Genomic DNA, 21255 nt, shown 5'->3' with positions numbered 1-21255 from the left:
AAATATTAACTTACTTCAAAAATCATATAAAATAGAATAGAGATAGCATAACTAATTAATAGTTCTCGTTTGTTCATTGGCAAAAATATTGGGTGTGACTTTTTGAAATTATTATAAATATTAAATTATGGTTTCCTTATCATATATTCTGCGAGTAAAATCATGCAGGATTTCTTTTTTCAGGTTCATTGGTTTTTTACTTGCTAGTCATTAATTAATTTCATTATCCTTATTTCATGCCCATGGTTTTATTCCTTGTACGCGTCAACCACGCCATTCCGTCAAGAGACACGGTGTGAGCACTTTGACTATATAAAGCAGCCCACCATTATTTTCTTTTGATCAAGAAAGCTACCCATTATTGCGCTGACTGCTGACTTCAAGTCTACCGTGCAATTGCCTTCTCAATTTCAACAACGCGACACTCGCTAGTCCCTACGTTAAGTTTTTTTTTTTTTTTAATAAATACGGGATAACATTACTCATAAACAGTGCAAATCAAGTTACCTACACGTCATCATTCATTACCTCAATATGATAAGGTGGAAACAGATCATATCAGCAAAAAAGACCAGCGCTAACAAAAGCCGCTAGCAAGTAAATGAGCACAAGAGTTAAGTTTTAAGGAGAATATCAATTACGAATCATAAATAGGACTTAATTATTAATAGATCTTGAAAAAGATTTGAAATTTCAACGGTGAAAAAACCATACCCTTCATTGTTATACAAAACCATTAGTTATTAATTTTTTTACTTCACCTGTTAATTTACTGATATGAATTGTAAATTATTTCTGTTTGTTAAACAAGTAGCAACATCAGTTATTAATTTTCTAACTTTACTAATAATTTACAACTGATATTAATAAATTAATGAATAAACTTACCAATTTAATAATTGATATTACTGTTTGTAATGACTAAGATTGACATGTCAAATAATGACAACTAATGATTCTGTATAACAAGTGAATGTCGCTTTTTTTTTTCATTTTAATTCCCCTAGATTGAATTAAAATTTCAAAATGTTTTTAGGACTCACTAATAATTAAGTCTCATCTATGATTTTAATTGAAATTCTCCCTAATTTCTAAACATAAACTCTAAGGAAAATAGAACTCTCACAAAAAAAAACAAGAACCTAGCATGATCAATGACTTCCTTGTAAGGATGATGATCCAAATCTTGTATGGTTATTAGATGAATTACTTCAACATAGTCCATATAGGCCCTTACTCTAAAAAGGCAAAAAGAAGTATATAGAGTTGTAATCTGAAGAAAATTGAATGCTACGTTTTAATCAAGTGACTTTTCTTGTTCTTACTCATGAGGCTATTTATCTCCCATACATTCAATACACGCTTCATTAATTCTATTAATGCACACAAAAACCAAAGGGACACCGTAAGTGTACGCTTCACATCGGTTGATGACTCCATCATTAATGATGACCCACCTTTTAGATCTCTGTCAACTTAAGGAGCTTCACACTGCCATCATAGGTCGATGACTCCATCATTCATTGATGATGCACCTCCCACGACCTCTCTCTCTCTCTCTCCCCCTCTCTCTCTATTGGCATTCTTAGTTTGGGCATGAATATCCAACAATGGATGTTGTACGAGCCATGTTGTCAAGCTCTTGCTTCTTGGTCAAGGTGTGAATTTGGCAGTCTATGAGGTGGACAAGGAAGATGAAGTAGGTGGGTCTTAGGGAGGGTTGTGATGCTTGGACTTGGGATTTCAACTATGCTAAGGGAGATTTTTTTAGTCAGGGATATTTTAGTCTTTTAACATATGGATATGCATATTACATAATAAATAATACAAGGATTTCATGTACAAACCAAACACACACATGTGTAATCTAATTCTATTTCAATTTTGATTTCGATTTTGATTGTATAAAAAACTCTTTCATCATACTAAACGAGGCCTAAGAGTTCTATTTTTATTGTTACTTTTCTTGTTATGACACATATTTGATTATATTATTATATGACCAAAAGTCATCTCAGTTTTTTGATCATAACTATTATGTAAAGGATAATGTTACGGTCATAATGGGTACCTAACTCTTATTCTCCCAATTTTTGAATTGCATTTTGATTATGTTGATGCTATTCTTAAATCTTGATTTGTTTAGATTATTCCAAAGCCATGTATGAAAGTCGTAAACTACCTCACTACGCAAGTTAGAGTCACATCACATTTCCAGACATAAGAATATGATTACGATGATGATAGGCCTCAGATACATGGATTGAATAGGAGAGAGATATAGATCATTTGTTGCTAATGCATGTCAGCACGATGTGAAGATCTTTGTTAATACTACATCAATGTTATAAACTATACTCATAATCGCCTATGATTTCAGATGATGTAATAAGGGAATAGTTTTAGAATTTATTAGTTTAGTTGGAAGATGTATGCGTGTGTGGGAAACAGGATTGAAGCATCCAAACGGATTGTTTTAGTTGACCGTTGACACGATTGAGTATTGTGGATTAGGAAGCTTCTTGCAAGTTTCTTAGCCTTTGCTGCGTGAACAATATCTACTATTCATGATGTTATTTTGGGTTTTGAAAGCTTCTTACAAGTTTCTTGGCCTTGGATGCGTGAAGAGAGAGACCCCCCCTAAAAAAAAATTTCACACGGTGGTCATAAGGCTATTCTCTTAAGGAATCTAAGTAATATTTAAGGGGTTATCCTTTCCCAAACAGTACTCTTTGTATACACTTTTAACCTTTAGGAATTGAACTCTGAAATGATACTTAAGGAAAGACAGAAAAAATTTTTAATCATATTTTTAAGTCATGTCATTAATTTTTTATTACAATTTTTTTTACCTTTTATTAAATGTTGATGAGAAAAAATACTCCCTCCAATCCCTATTTTAAGCTACTAAATTTGTATGAAAATATAATAAACTTCTAATTTTACCTCTAAATAAAAAAATTTAAATTTGCATTACATTATCTCCTATAGTTAATGTATTTAAATATCAGTAATGTTGGAACAACATAATTAATACCCCATAATGTGCCTCATATTAAGGACAAAAAAATTCTTCTAGAAGGTGCTCTTAGAGACTAGAGGGAGTATGTTATTAATGCATGTATATTTAATATGAGCAAAATTGAAAACTTATTAAATTTTTTGACAAAATTGATCATTTTTAAGATTTTCTTTGATTATAATGAACTACTTCCTCTGTCTTAAATTATAAAACACTTTTTAGAGAGATTTAAAATTCCAAAATATAAGATATTTTGACAAAAAATACATAAGCATGTTTCACTACAACAAAACATGATTTCGCTGCTGTAAATGAAGGTGCTCTCTATAATATTGGTGGAAAGTCACAAAAGCAACTAGTGCTAGAAAGAAATGGGATTTCACTTTAACAAAGGTTCTCTCTAGAATTTTGGGCAAAAACACAAAGACCTTTTGTTGGAGCAAAATCTCTTTTCATTGGGGCAAACATAACAGAAAATAAAAATACTCACAACCTTAGAAAAATACACAAGCAAAGCAAATAGCCATAAAGAAAATAGCCTAAACACCTCCCAATCAACTTAACCATTATATTATACCCTCTTCCACAATTCCTGACATTTAATTGACAATTTTCAATCCAATCATTCATCAACAGAAGGCATTGAGTATGTAAAAGTGCATAGAAATTATCAACAATAGAGCACAAAGAAAGGACGCTTTCCTAAAATGTCGTTGGCATATTCCTTAATTTCTAAAACATGACATTGAGTTTCTGAATTCTTCAAGAACCCTGCTACCTTTAAACACACCATATAGAAGAAGATCAAATCAAAGACAACTAATAAAAAACAAAAGCACAAGTAAAAGGAAAATAAAACTTGGGTTGCCTCTTAAAAGCACTTGGTTTATAGCCCTCAGCCAGACTCTCTCAAATCATAAAGGTGGATCAACCAAGTGGACAGTAGACTTCAATCACTCTATTTCACCTCCCTATAATGCTTGAGTCTATAATGCTTGAGTCTTTGTCCATTAACTTTGAAAGATCTTCCTATTCTTTCATCAATAAACTCAACAGTTCCATATGGTGCTCCAGAAAGCACTTTAAAAGGATCGGACTATCAAGATTTCATCTTTTCAAGGAACAACCTTAAACTTGAATTGAAGAGAAGTAGCAACCGTCTTGACTCAAAGGTCTAATACAAGATATGTTGATCATGCCATCTCTTAGTCCTCTCCTTATAAAGTCTTGCACTTTCAAAAGCATGGAGTCTAAAAACTCTTCCAACTCATTCAATTGCAATATCCTTGAAGTTCTAGCTTTCTTAGGGTCCATATTTAGTTGTTTAAGCTCCCACCAAGATTTATGCTCAATTTAATAGACAAGTGACATGCTTTCTCAAAAACCAAGCAGTATAATGACATCCTAATTGAAGTCTGGAAGGCTGTATGGTAGCCCCACAAAGCATCATTAAGCTTGTTCAATGAAAAACTCCATACTTTGATAAGAGAGCCTTAAATTTGTTGTTGTTGAAGTGAGTATTCTCATCAATAATAATGGCTCTAGGAGTATAAAATCTGGTAAAGATGTTCTTCTTAAAAATCTATTATCATCATTTGATTGACACTTATAACCTTTGCCCATTTGCTCCCACACTCTATAGCAACAAGTATGTATTGATTTCTCCTAGAAGAAGGAAATGGTCCTATAAAATATACCCCAGACATCAAATGTAATGTCTGCCTTGACATTAATAGGACAACACTCTTACACACCATTGTGATAATTAGGAATAGTCAAATTCCAAGAGGAAATTATCATAATCCAAGGGTTTAAAAGATAATTAGTTAAAATAATGGGATCCTAAAAAAACCCTTTTTAAAATAGTGTTCAAGCTTAAACCATGGTTAAAAATTAATAAAGCATAAATATGAAAACATGGAAAATCAAACCACTTCTAAGCAAGCCGAAACAAGCCATTTTTTAAAAAATTTGGCCTGTCCACCGCGGCACAAGCTGCGCCTACCGTGACAAATGGCACAGAGGGACAAGTCCCTCGAAAGCAACTACTATGCGTTGTGGCACGCACCTACTGTCATGACAGCAGATTGTTGTCATGACAGCTTTTCGAACTTCCGGAGCGCGCCGTTTCGCTATCTGACATTTGGTTTGGGTAGTTCAAGTATCCACATGAAGCTCTTCGAGCCCTTTAGCTAATGGCATCGGTCTTACACTCAAACAATCATCTGCTTAAAAGATAGAAACCTAAACCCAAAATGATTCATTTTCACCTTAAAACACATACAAAGGTGTCCAACTCACAATATCAAATGTCATTAGCCCCAGAGACACCTTGACCACCTCAAATGGACCACACACAACATAACAATTTATTCATACCACACAAGTAAACAATAACACTCAAAATAATCACCAAACCCCCATTTGACAATAATACAAAGGGGTAAATTAAATTTTAACACACATGTCAATTAATCATTTTGGCACACAAATTACTTCAAATTCTTCATTTGTAATTGTAACTTAGCCAAGCACACACATTTAATCCACAACATCATTCTTGGACCGAGATATGCACACTTATCACAAATTCATACAAGTGATATCCTAAACTAATATCATGTTCTTAAGTTGGCATTATTTAATGGCAATATGCATTACAAACCTAAAAGAGAAAAGGGAAAGAGCTATACTACAATGCTCTTCATTCTTCAATTGTCTCTTCCCTCCTTTTGCCCCTACAGGAGCCCTTACTTGTAAAATATAACCATGAGGTAAGATAAACATCTCAGTAATCAATATAGTTTATCAATATTTATTACCACAAATAATCATGATAAAGTATCAAAACTAAGGTAATTATCGAGTATATTAGATTTATGAGATAAGGGTATCTTTTCACAACAATTCCACAGAATTTCACACTAGTATGATTATCTAACCACCGAATCTCTAATGCTCCTCGACATGAAACCATAGGCTCTCCTGGATCAACCACTTGTTGACCCGAGCACACTTTTAATGGTAGAAACACTCAGCCAAAAGTAATCTAACCCACCTACAGACTATGATTTTCCCTCTTTACACACTTGGGATAGAGGTGTCGTTGACTCCTAACCATACCCTAACGTGTCTTAGGGAGTTGCCACTGCCTAGATATCCTATGGTAATAGTCCCATATAATGCTTCACCGGATGTCCCATAGTGCCAGCTCGACCATATGGATTTTTCACTCACATATCTCCACACACACATATTTTCACATATCTTGGGTGAACTCTCACCCCCTATAATCAAGCTTTTTCACATTTATCACTGCTTATCCACATTTCTATCACATTTACTTTTATATCACATATATACACACACACATATCCATTAGAATAAATGACTTTTCAAAATCCATTTCACAAACCAATGTTCATGCTAAAAATTATTTTTCAATATCAAATCATGCACAAAATTCTTAAACTATAAATTCATCACTTTGTATTTACTTCTACACAACAACAACAACAACAACAACAAGCCTTTATCCCACTAGGTGGGGTCGGCTACATGGATTGCAAGACGCCATTGTGCTCTATCATTTATTAAGCTTTTAGAAATATGTATTTACTTCTACACAGTTATAATAATTAATAAACATAATAAACTATATGGTTACCTTAACCCTTTGTCACACAAAAGGGTTACCGTGGCTCAATGTTAGGTCCACATATTCTATACATATGATATAGCTCGAGCAACGATTAATCTTCACAATCAAGTGACAATCAACAATTATCACTCTGGTTAACCCCGAATTCACTAGGTTCTAAGTATATATAACACCCAAATTCCTTGCATAACAACACCAACCATTGTCAAACACTCTAACCATCTTATTAAGCATTCTAACACACTAAAATCACTACCCAATTCCCCACATTGTCTCAAAACCTCCAGATTATGCCTAGGGTTCATCCAAACCCTTAACAAAAATTTTCAATCACCATAAAACTCATAAACTTAGGATTAAAAGCTTGATTTAACTCCCTAAGACCATAAATAATCTAATGGGTTCGGTCTAAATCTAAGGAAACCAAAATCAAATCCCCCATTATCCTAAATGTCTAGATTTTTGCATAATGAGGGAGAGGGAGAAGAAAGGAAGGCTTACCTAATGTATATAAAGCTTGAAAGGCCTCTAAAATCACATCAGAAGTAAGCCTTAGTAGCCACGAGTTTCTCTACATCACTGCTCTCGAGTTCCTTTTTCTCTCTTTTATTTTTCAGTCTGATTTGCAATCTGATAAGTGCAGATTTTATACGTGCACTGTGGCGCGTTGACACACCCGCTGCGGTGTATGACACAGAAAGTTTCAGTAAAATTTGAACTCCCTTCCCTTCCATGGTCCGCTCAAACATCGATCTAGCCCTCTTCTAAGGCTATCCAAGGATCCAAAAACTATATTAGTCTTCCAAAAACCTCATTAACAAATAATTTATATAAATTGACTAAATTACTCTTAGAAATACTAATAATTACTAATTGGAAAATTTAAGATGTTACATCAAACAACTCCACTTCTAAAATCTCTAATTGAGGCATCTCATGTCTCCTAGAAATGTTCCCTGTCCTTTGACATCTATCAAACTTGGTAACAAATTGGTGAGCATCTTTAAATAAGGAAGGCTAATAAAAACTAGACTCAAGTACTTTAGATGTAGATCTCTGTCCACCATAATGCCCCTCATTTGCATATGCATGGCATGCATTTAAGATGGCTTCTTGTTCTTTTTTGAGAACATTTTCTAACCATCAAATCAACATATCTTTTAGACAGAAATGGTTCATCCCAAATATAAAAATCAACATTATGCAAAAATTTCTTCTTCTAAAAAGGCTTCAAATTGGGAGGTAACACTCTACACACAAAATAATTCACAATATTCACATGCCATGGTAAATCATATTGATGAGGGTAATAGTGAGAAAAAAAATTAAAGCAGTGTTGATGAGGGTAATAGTGAGAAAAAATGGATTTGTTAACAATAACTCAATTCCATGGGAGTGATGATGGAATTAGATTCTAGGACTTTTGATGGAATCAAAATTCTAAAGAATCATGATTATTTCATGCCAGACTGTAACATCTCAAAATTTAACCCAAGATTAATTAAGTTAATCAAGGGCAAATGAGTAATTTTAGAGAAATATTTAAATATAAATAATTTTAGTTAGAAGATTATTATTTGGATCTAATCTAGAATAAAATTCAAATCCTAAATTCTAATTTTTTTAGAAATAGAAATAATAATAATATTATTATTATTATATAAAAAAAAGAAAAGGAGAAGGGAGATAGACGTTGGTGTGTGTGTGTTTAGTGTATATTAAATAAAAAAAATAGGAGAAGAGAGATAGACATTTGTGTGTGTGTGTGTGTGTTTTTTTTTTTTTGAAGAAAACAAAGAAGAGAGAGTGTGGTGTGATTATTATGTGGGACCTACGTGTTTTCTTCTATAATACACTTTTCTTTTTCATTTCATTTTCTCTTCCCTTTCTTCATTCCTTCTTACGCGATAGAGAGAGCGAAAACAAAGACAGCGAGCGTGACGCCTACGACAGAGCTGATTTAGAAGATGAAGCTCTATAATAGAATATTTTAGTTGAGATTTCAAATATTCTAAGACCATGTAAGTATCTCAAATATTTTTTTTAGTTAGATTTTTCCTTAAGTTTCTGATTTATAGATTTTGAGAAATCTAGGGTTTGAAAGAGGGATGAATTTTTGATGAGTAAATCTAATTATTAAGGTTGTTGGTAGTGTAATAAATATTCTAGAGTATTATTTTGTTGATAGGATTGAAATTTGATGCCTTTGAGTTTATCCCTAAATCTCTGTAGGTAGATTTTTGGTTAAATCTAAAAATATAAATTGATTTGTTGATGTTTAGATGATTATTTAGAATGAGAAATAAATTATTATGGCTATAGAATAATGATTCTAGGATTGAGATCAAGTTTACAACTTTTGGGTATTTTTAGGTGCAAATTTTTGGAATAAAAAGGGAAATTTGATATTAGAAAATTATTTGAATGATAATTTTAGCCAAACTTCAATGAAATTATTGTGAAGAAGGCTATTGAACCAAGTAAATAGGTTCAAATATATGAAATTGAATTTTAGGACTCAAGAGGCTAAGACTAAAGTCTTAAAAAAATAAAATGAAATAACATAAATATTTCAGTGTTGGAATATGAGTGAAAATTATATTAATAATATTCTTGACATATGGTGATATGATTTAAATGTAGATTAATTGTTATTTAGTACCAATTAAATTTTGAAAATTTTTGAAAGTGTTGTAATTTGAGGGGTAACCTTTGACCTCTCAAAGGTTGAAGTAATTGGGAGAAATATATTTTATACATTTGTGTGTTAATTAATTAATTATATTGGTGAAACAAAAGAATATATATATATATATATATATCTAAATTTTGAAATAGTTGTTTGTAATGCATATGTGGCTTTGTTGAGACCTTATGATTTGTGACCAAGTTAATTGTGACTTGGTGTGAGTAATGAGATTGATGGTTGATGATGATGTGCACACTCTTGATTATAAATTGTGGATTATGCATAGTGATAAATTGTATATGAGTATGTTGAGTTTTATATGATGTTAATGTGGTTTTGTGTGGTAATATAAAATTGATGCAAGAGACATGATTGAAATATGATGATTCTTAATACTTGTTGAGCAAGAAAGTTAATGAGCATGTGGGATAATTGTGAATTATATATATGAGGTTTTGAAATGCATTTTTTCATGAGCATAATCATATGGTGGGAGTTCGCCTTAGTGAAGGAGCTAGCGGTTGTGCAAAATCCATATGGTACTTAGCTATTAACTGATAATCTTAAGGGTTATAGCTGTTACTTTGCCTTATAAGGTACTGTAATATTGTTCCTATTAAGGGACTTGACCCTACTGGCCTACCTGGAGTTTTGGGTAAAGCTAGTTTTGGGTATGACACCCTATAGTGTGTGATTTGAGAAAAATTGTGTTCATAAGTGAGTAAGGTAACTTTGGCTTTGTAGCCCCTCACAATATGATTAAGGCCTTGTGTAATCTCACCACATGGACGATCCCTTCCAGTTGTTGGCCCACGAATTTTATGTCAGAGGAAATAAAGGGGGGATATAAGAAACAGATTGATAATGCATATTATTATTATTATTATGCTATTTGAGTGATTGATGGCTATATTTGAGAATATAATTGTAATTATAGAAATGAGAATATGTGGTAAATATGTGAATAATGTATATGTGGCCATTTATGCCAAGTTTGTATGAATATTCAATACTTGTGGGTAATCTTGCTAATTATGTACTTGACTTTATTTTTAAGATTATTCACATGAGATAAATGTTAATGTGTTTAATGTGTTCTTGATATGATTGTTTACATGGTCACCTTAATGAATTTATTAGCCACTTGCATTCATGATTAATTATCATGCATTTATATAACTTAAATGTACCTTGGTTATTGAGTGATTGTACTCACTCCTCTTTTTTAACATATTACAAGAGCAAGCTCATTTGGGCAAAATAGAAGAAAGGAATATTAGGCCAAGTGATAATAATCACTTCTATAGGCCTTTCTCTTTTTATTTTGATATGTGTATTTAGTTTATGATATTACCAACTAGGATAATATATTCTTGATAGGGTTATTCACAAGACGGGATGGGATCGGGACACCCCCGTCTAATGTCCCGTCCCAAAAAAAAGATCGAGACTGAATTTTAATCTTATATCTCGTCCTGTCCCGAAAGTCGTCTTGTCTCATTATGAGTTAGGATGGGACCGGGACAAGATTGGGACGTCTCGCCTGTAATGACCCAAAATTTTAAATTTAATAAAATATTTCTCCCAATGGATATTTTATTTAAATAATTTTTATAACAAATAGAGAAAATAGTAGTTTAGTGGAATTTGTGCTAGTTAATATTTATGAAGAGTAAGAGTTTAAATTCTACCAAGTAAAAGCTAGATTTTATTTATTTTTAAGCTAAAAAATTTTGGGCCTTCTTTTATAATTTTTTGTGCTCTCTCTTTTAATTTTCTTATGCTATTTCTTGTAATTTTCCCCAATCTTCTTAATCTTCAGATTTTTATATCCTTCTTCTCGATCATTCGAGCATCAGAACAGAGCTGCAAGAGAGAGAGAGAGTGTGTGTGTGTGTGTGTGTGCGCGTGCGCGTGTCTCCGAATCCTTCCTTCCATCTCACCGTCGGTTTGCACCTCTGGACCTCGCCGTCGTTCTTCAATCTCCCTTCACCGCCGACAACTTGGCTTCTTTCCTTTTCTTCTCTTGTTCATCTGCGCTAAGGTGAGTGGTTTATCTCTTTCTGTTCTTCTCTTTTGTTTCCTTTGTTCGCTCGTTCAGTGGGGCTGTGGTTGAAGCTCTTCCTTTGTCGCCCTTCCCTTCTACTCTTGTTGTGACTTGTTCGGTACTTCTCCACTGAAGATCTGTTGAGAATGGGTGCTGATTCTCGTCCCCTATTTCTGGTTGCTGTCATATTGTGTTCCATGGCTAGTGTGGGGTGAATGTGTACTTGGTTGTTGTCTCTACTTCCTCCTTAGCTGCTGGAAGTGGCACGAGTGTTTATGGTAGAAGTGATTCTCTCTTTTGCTGTCAACGGTTCTTGCTCTCTTCTAAGTGGTGGCTGTCATAATTGTTAGAAAGGGTGATTAAAATTTTATTTAAGTGTTCCAGGTGGGTTTTGTTGAAAAAAAATATAAATTAATTTCTTTAATGGGTAAATTGGTGAGGGAAGAAGTTTGTCGAATGAATATGCATGTATGTGTGTTAGAATTGCTAGTTGAAGTTCCCAAATGTGGTTGCTGCCAAGTATAACTTAAATGGTTGATTTGGGATTTAATTTGAGATATTTTGTGTTCTTGATGATACTTAAGGATTGTATGGAAGTTTGATTTAGGAATTAAATGGTGAGGATAAGAGGTTGGGATGGATGGAAATTGATTATGTGATGAGCAAATAGGATGCTGCATAGATATTTATTTGCATGCTTAAAATAATGTAAGGTTAAATAATTGATATGGTTAAATTTGAGCGTATTGATAGGAAAGGAGAAATTTATGTTTTGGGGTTGAGAGCTTATATTGTTGATGAGGAGGCTTTAAGAAATTATATTTGAATGGAATGGTGTGAAAGTTAGTTTTAAATTAAGATGTTCATTCTTAGATTCGGCTTGGAAATTACTTGGTAAGTGACTTTAGGATTATGATTTATTTGTCAGGAAATTAAGGGCATCGTTAGGATTAAGTGAAGTTGAGAGAAGTAAGTTTAAAATGTTTGGGAATCTCTCAGGTGCGTGAGTGCATCCCAATTATTTTAATTTTTTTAAATATCTTTATTTAATACTTTGTTTAAGTATTTGCTATTATTCTCTATATAATTTATATAGTTCTCTCTATTTATCTTATTTTTATTCAATTGGGATTTTATTGAAATTATTCTATTTTATCAAAAAGTTATGCTATTATATCTAATATGTAATAAATTGGTTATTTATTCAAATTAATTCTATTGTTCAAATGTTATATTTGATTTAAAATCTGTTTTAAGGTGACTCGTGCATGGAAAAAAATGTTAAAAAGGAAAGTTGATAGTTGAATCTTACATTTTGAAAAGAATGATTTCAAAGTGAATTTTTAGATCCATGCACGCTTGATTTTGATCAAGGAAACTAAGTTCAAAATGTTAGTTGCTAACGGCAGTTCTGTTAGCCTTTGACGCACCATGGTACACCTAACTAGTAGGGTGCTTGTAGGAGGTGCTAGCTCTGTGCGTAGGCTAACGCATGTGGAATGGAGGGATGGATATTCGTGAACATCGTACTCACGCTTGTTTCGTGGGCTTCATGCCTGTGCTTATTTCACAATTTCTAACCGTGCTTGATTATTTCATGGCTTTAAGCCGCACTTGTTGGTTATTTACCCTCATGGACTGTGTGACCGCGTTTGTTAATTGTTCTGATTAAGTTCCGTTAAAGAAGGAATTTTAAAATTGGTTTTCTTTAAATTTGATCTCTAAAAGCAAATTGCTATTTTTACTTTATATAAATTTTATATTGAATGATATATCCCAAAGAAGTTTAAGTATGTGTAGAAATTTATAAAAAAAATAGAAGGAAATGAAATTTAAACTTTTAATAAGTTTTATTTCAATTTATATGTTCACGGGTCATGCATTTACCTAGTTATTGATTTATTGATATACTTTCATTGTTTCCTTCAACTATAAATTGGGGCGTTACTAACCGAAAAAATTTGGTCTCAGATATTATAATTGACCCTACACCTCCGACTAAACATTGAGGGGCTATATTACCTTAAATGTAAATATATTTTGTATTAGGAAAATTTTAGTTTAGCGCTCCACGTATACTATAGTTAGGTCCTAATTTTATTTTATTGATATATAATTTGTTGGTGTGGGGCTAGTCTCCTTTTCTGGATTGGCTGACAGGTTTTGCTACTGTGAAAATTTTGGAAGGTCCAAATTATAGAAAAAACTCTATCGAAATTTCTATAAGATATTTTAGCTTAATATTTTGGTAGTCAAGGCTTATGGAATGAGTTTATCTAATATTTCATGCCATTCATGCTCTTAGTACTGGGGTGTGACACCACCGTCCCTATAAATGGGATAATATTGAAGAAAGATCTGGATAATAACGTTCATTAAAATTTTAAGTCATATAATTTATTAAGTTTAAAATCAAAACAAGACAAGTACATAAATCATAATAATTTAAAGTCAATTATTGAATTATATTAATCACAACTACACATTATAATAGCAGATACAAGTGATCTTTATGCTATAAGAGTAGCAACAACAGACAAGTCAAGCACAATATCAAATTATTGTTCTTTTACTTTAATGAGATGTATTAAGCTAATTGCTCTTCTGAAAATAAAGCAAAAAATACATTATAATAAAATTTATTAATAGATAGATATAAGAATAAATTATATTAATATAATTAATATATTATAAAGAAAGATATAGTCATGTTTACTTCATGTTATTAAATTATCAATATAAAAAAATTTAGTTTTAAATAAGAATTGCAAGTATTGAAATTATAATTGGTATAATTAATATAAGTATAAATTATATTAATATAATTAATATATTTAAAATAAAAAATAATATATATAATATTCGGGACAAGACGGGACGTCCCGATGGTAAGCTCGTGTCTCATCCCGAACCCCTTTCCTGTCTCGTTCTGTAAAGTCCCGTCCTGATTATTTTCAAGTCGAGACAAGACCTGTCCGAATATGATAGAGATGATACCGGGTCAATCAGGATGCGTCCAAGCTGAATAGCCCTAACTCTTAATCCACTTGTATTATGGGTTTTGTGTTGGGTGAAAATGTATTTGGACTCTTAGGAATGTGGTTTGATGCTTGTATTTATATTAATGGGCTAAAATATTTGTGCAAGTGAAATTAGTTATTATTTACTTAATTTAAGAACTTAAATGTTGTTATAGTCTCCCCTTATATTTTTGATGTCCAAGGGTGAGTAGTTGACATTAATTATATGTGAATGAAAAAGGAAATTCATGCATATGATGGATTATTGATGAATAGATGATATATAGAATACGATTATTAGGTAATAGTTATCGTGATAAATGTGATTGAGACCTTGGCCCCTCGTTGCCAATTATGGAAGGGTTTGAGTGGTCTAGTATTATGTTGCTATATATATATATATGATGTGGAGTAAGGCACAGAGAGAAAATAAAGGGGGAGTTTTTCTCCGATGTTGAGATGTGTTTCTTTAATCATGCTTTCGCATATGTTTAATTGAATGATATGAGTAATTAAAATATTTTAAAGACTTAGGATTCCTTTATTTTGAATCGTTTGTGAAAATACATGTTAAGAATTTGTTTAGGTTAATCTCTTATAAGATAATCCTTTTAGGTCAGTCATTGATTAACTATGGTTAGTGTGATGATTTTAGTTCTAATTTAGGACACCCTTTACACAAACACACTCTCAAATAGATTCCTTGTTTGATTCCATTTCCAATGTTAGTATTCCCAGATACCAATCATGGCCTTAAATGAAAGGTATTTCTTAAAATTTATAAAAAAGAATTAAAGTTTTTAAAATGAATTTAATTTATTTAATTGATATTAATAATTTTAGGAAAAAATCGTATAAAATGGAAATTTTAAGAAAGAGAATAAGGAATTTTTAAAAATCTTATAATTAATTTTACTTTAAAATATTTTTATAATTTAATAAATAAAAATATACTATATATTTTTTATAAACAAGATGCTGGAGTATTTTACTTTTTTATTTTTCTTAACCTAAATTCGAATTCCTATTTTTGAATTAATAACAAAGTTTAACAATGAAAGGAAAGTTAGAAAGTTAATAAGAACATTTTAATAAGAGTAAAATTAGAAAATTTAACAATGCTGAAATATTTTACTTTAAAATTATGTGTATTTAACAAGAGTAAAGTTAAAAGGTTAAGATTTTCTGTGTTTTCAGAAAAACATACTTTTGAGTTTGAGTGACTTATAAATAGAATTGAAAGAATTACCCATCAACCAATGAGCAACGTATAAATTCGGATGATGTAATAAGGGAATAGTGTCAAAATTTACTATTAGTTTAGTTGGAAGGTTCATATGTGGTGGTGGGAAACAGGATTGAAGCATCCAAAAGGATTGTTTAGTTAACAGTTGACAATCGATTATTAATTAGGGAAGGAAGCTTCTTGTAGGTTTCTTTGTCGGTGCTGCTTGAATAATGAATAGACTATTGTTTGTAATTCCAAAGCTTCTTATAAGTTTCTTGGCAATTCCATGCGTGAATAATGGTAGACTTCTTTCGTGTCCATAACGAGCTCAAGCCAAAAAGAAATCCCACCTTAAAAGATTAGTATACTAAATGTGAGAGTCCCTCACATTTATAAACTTTACGCCACTTGTGAGGTTTATTAATGTGAGACTCTTGACAATGACACCCCATCAAGAGTCTACATCCTTGATGGCTCCACTTCATGGCACTTCACTCGGCTTCCTTCGGGGCAAAATCCTCCATATATAATCCTTTAAGTTTTGTGGCAATGGCCTCTCAATAAAAACATCAATTTAAAAAACATAAGTTTAAAGGGAGAGTTCATATTAGAAGATTAGTTTGTTGGTTGGGAGAATCCCTAACACTTATAAGCTTCATACTACTTGGGAGACTCTTCAATATGAGACTCGTGGTAGTGTCCTATGTATAACATGGAGAAAAAAAATTGTTCTTATTGTCATTAATTTTTTATTACAAGTTTTTCATTTTATTTTTTTGTTAAATGTTATTAAAATATATATATTTAATAGGAACAAAATTTAAATTTATTAAATTTTTAGAGAAAATTAATGAGAGATTTAATAGTTTGTTAACATAACAAGTATAAAAAAGATATTTTCTTGCACGGTATTTTGAACGATATCAACAAACATAATACAAATCTCCATATCTGTTTGATAATTTTAGACTTACTGACAAAAGACATTAATTGTTGATGTTGGGTTGAGTCAAGACAATCGAAAATTACAGAAATGGACATGGTATCAAAGATTTTGTGTGACTGTCCACACTAGGGCAACTACAAACGTTGCAAGATGTAAGTGGATAGTGCTTAAATTTTTAGTTTAATAAAGCTTAATTATATTGTTACGAAGATGCACACACACACATATACACACACACACACACACGTACGTGCATGGTAAGGGTGTGTATATTTTTATATACAAAACAGAGATTTGATGGCGATCGGTTCCAAATAAGTTGAAGTAGCTAACAACTTAAATAAATAAATATTCACTACCAAAAAAAAAATAATAATAATAATTGAGTTTGTCATCAAACTTATCGCCCATTTCAGCTAATAAATTAGGCCTGCTTGTACAACCCATCCTTTTCACATCCATTGTATGAGGCTCATTTCCCCCTTCTTTCTAAGAAAAATTATACTAAAATCCTAAAATAAAAAATTATAAAGGTTGACTGAGACATTTACAAACAGGAATCTTATTACAAATTGATAGTTATATTTAATATTTAAATGTCTTATTTGTAATTAAAAGTCTCAAATTTAAAATTATTTAAATCAATATTTGTAATTTATATTTTTTAAAAAATATTAACTTAAAATATACATATCCTACTTCCCCATTTATTTGGAGGAAAAGCCTGTATTGTGGTGATCATAGATACAAAAAGCAAACAAAAAAGATGAAAAAATGGGATGCAAAATATGAAGTGGGTGATATATTAAGGTAGTAGATAACGAATTATTGTTGCGTGTAAAAGGTGGGAACAGAGAAATTCTTGGTTTCTGAAACTCATAAGTTTCTTGGCAGTTCCATGGGGCAATAATGGTATAATTCCTTGGTGTCCTATGTATAACATGGAAAGAATGTTATTAAAATACGTGTATTTAATATGAACAAATTTAAAATTTATTAAATTTTAAAAAAATTAACGAGAGATTTAATAGTTTGTTGACATTGCAAATATAAAGATGATCAATTCTTGCACTGTATTATGAATGATATCAATATATAAAAGAATTTTTTTCTATTTGTTTGATAACTTTATACTTACTAACAGATGACATTAACTCTTGAGCTTGAGTAGATTTGAGAATATGGACCAATCCAAATTATGTAAGTTGGCGCATATTGATTGAAAAAATATGAGTTGAGTTGAATTTGAGTCATTTTCTTATGGATTAGAAAATTCCTAACTCAACTTAATTCTCCTGGGTTGGTAATCCACCAACTCATATAGGGTTGCTTTAAAAAAGTGAGCTAATTAATTTATTTTGCCTAACCTGCTTATTTTGCCGGGTTAACAAGCAAGCTTAATTCCTAACTTCAGTTTGTTATAACCAAATACATTGTATTTTCTGTCTTTCTCTCACACATATTAATTACAACTTCAATACCTATTTATAAAAAATAAATATTAGGTAAAATAAATATAAAAACATATAATGATAATTTATTTATTATAAATATACTTTTAGATCATCTTAATTAATGTTAAAGCAAAAAAAAAGTTTAAGAACAGAGTTAAATTAATTTATAATAAGTTTTATTGGAAAAAGATTGAAAATATATAAACATATTTAATTATTTAACATAAAGTGATAAAATAATGATACTTTAATTTCAATCAATTATAAAACAATCATACCATTGAATATATAAATCTTTTATTTTTCTGACGCAGAATTGAGAAAGTAAATGTAAATACAATCAAATAGACCACTTAAGCTCCTAATTAAATACCTCAAAGAAAAGCCTATGACACAGAATATATACCTGCTTTGAAGGAATAACGAACACTGCACTGAATAATCGATATCCCAACTGATGACACAATATTTGTTCATCCGATGAAAATTAGGCACAAGGTACTGATCGCGTAATATGTTGTAATGGACGAGCATAATATTAGGCTAATAGAGTTGAATGCAAAGAAAGAGATGCGTCCATATAATGAATACATGATTAAAGCCACATAAAGTCTAACAAAAGACCAACTTACTATTACTCTCTTGAATCTCAAACATTCGGCAAATTTGGAGCAGCCAGCTAGATTTAAAAACTCAAGAGATCTTTTGCCAAATAATTCATTAGGGATGCTCACAAGATTTGCGCAGTTTCTCAAATTAAAAAACTTAACATTTGGAAGAGACGCAATAGAAGGATGAAGCTGCGCTATAATGAAGTACATCCTTCCAAGTCTAACCTCTCAAGGAGTGGAAGCAATCTAAAATGAGATATCTTCATCAAATCTTTAGAGCCACGGAGGTTCAAGTTCTCCAGGCACCACATCTTTATCTGGATAGCAGATTAGACAATCATCAAATTCAGAGACAAGAATTTTAGTCGAAGCATCCAAAAGAATTTTTCACATTCATTAGTGTCACTGCCAAAAGTGCTATAATTACACTTTTGTCATGGGAATATCCCAATGACAGTGAGACTTCAACACCTCTTAATGAGAGAAATATTGAATAAGAAATATTCTTTGAAGTTAGGGATGTTTTGTTTCTGTTTTTATTTTTTATTTTTAAAAACTATTTTTAATATAATTTTTAAAAATTTTTCAAAATAAAATAATAATTGATCAAGATGACTGTATTTTTCAATAATCAAATATAATATATTTTAAAAATAATAAAAGATGAAAACAACTTTGAAATGTTTATATTTTTTTAAAAAATGAGGATAGTTTTTTTAAAAAAAATTAAATTGAAAATACCTATTCAAACAAATTTTTAATTTTTTTATTTTAAAAACAGACCCTAAAATTGTGAAATATAAAATTCTGGTTTGTTCAACAAATTAAAAGCAGCATTTAACTTTAATTAATTTAGTTTTGATTGATATAAATGAACATATGTTATCAATACCTCTTCATCTCTCCATAGTTGTGTTATGCTGCTGTCTGGCATGATCAATTCCACAAGACTTTTTGGCTTAAAATTTGATGGCAAATAATTAAATGGATATTTATTCCAGAAAATATATCTTAAGTTGTTCGAAAGATTATAGAGATTTCCTGAAAATTTCACATGACAAAATATAAGGATTCTTAGTGCCGGTCAATTTTGATAAACTTTCTATGTTTAATGTTGTTCCTTGTGGATATTTTTCGTCATTTGACAGTACTATGACTTGAACACAAAAAGTTCCCTAGATATAAATGTATTGCATAAGTAAATAAAAAAAGTCAAAATTAATTATCAACTCTAATTTTATAAATATAAACACAATTAATAAGCTAAGATTCTAATTCCTAAAATATAAATCTTTTATCTATATAATCTATAAAAAATAATTAAAGTCAAATCAATATAAAGGCTTTGTTGAAATCATAAATTGGGTCATTTGTTAATATAGTTAATTAAGGTGAACATAGTTTTTCTTAATTATGTCCATGCTGTCTAAAATGTCATTACTTTCTGTTCACAAGCATCTAGATGGGTTTTTAGCTATTTCTATCAACTCCTAACATGTAAAGATGTGTTTCACATTCAATTAAAACTCTTTCAATTAAGGACGCGTGGAAGGAACAAGCTAAGCATGGTCTTTTGCAATATATTTTATCTAAGTTGGGAGACATTTCATGAACTAAACTAACGACAACATACATAACTAAAGACTAAATTGATAATTTACTTTTAAGGCTATTAAAGTACAAAGAATTGAGAAATTCTTAGATAGACTGGATGCATTACATATCAATTGTGGGATTTGTCTAATAAAAATGCCCTTAGTTATCTAAATAAAAACTTATGTAACATTATTTTAATTGATTTTATTCTTATAACAGAATGCATATTTAATTTCTTGATTTTTTTTCCTTTTAATACTATCTTTAATGTCAAAATAAATTTATATTTAATGTTATCTAAATGTCATATTTTTATTGAAAAGACCACAAATAATGTATTGCATGCACACAGTCTATCTCAAGATTTTTCCAAAAAACTTAGTGTTTGTCTCCATGACATGATGAAAATCTTCATAATTTCATATTCTACTCCGCTCTCCAAGCTTAGAAGATTCATACTGAACAATTACCTTTTCCAATTGTTGTAGGATATGATGTATTTTTATTCTTTGATTTGATATGTTCATCAGTTACTTATCTATAAAGACTTCTGATTATCTCATCATAAGAATGAACAAGAAAATATCGAGCACTTAAAATTCCCTTGAAATATTCAATCTTTTGTCCTGCAAAACAACATGCAATATCCAAGAAAGCATCCTGTTGCCAATATGTGAGTCTATCAAAACTTTCCTTAAGCATTATGAGTACTGAAAAGTCAGGAACTGTTTGTAGTTTGGTCAACACACTTTTCCACTCCGAGATACTTAGACCGACCAGCGATGAACCTACTGATTCAATAGCTAACGGAAGGCCATTGACATATCTAAGTGCATCAAGGGTCAGCTCCTCATAACCTGTCATTGGTCGGAGAGCTTCATTTTGATTCAATAGTTCCACCTTGTGAATTTCATCTACTCCAAGCTCTCTAAGGATTTGCTCATCTCTGCTTGTTATGATAATTCTACTTCCTCCTCCTAG

The sequence above is a fragment of the Prosopis cineraria genome, unplaced genomic scaffold (genome assembly GCF_029017545.1).
Source record: "Prosopis cineraria cultivar Desert tree isolate PC_DT_omini unplaced genomic scaffold, ASM2901754v1 PC10, whole genome shotgun sequence".
Classification (NCBI taxonomy): domain Eukaryota; kingdom Viridiplantae; phylum Streptophyta; class Magnoliopsida; order Fabales; family Fabaceae; genus Prosopis; species Prosopis cineraria.
The sequence above is the reverse complement of the archived record's forward strand: the minus strand, read 5'-3'. Positions refer to the sequence as shown.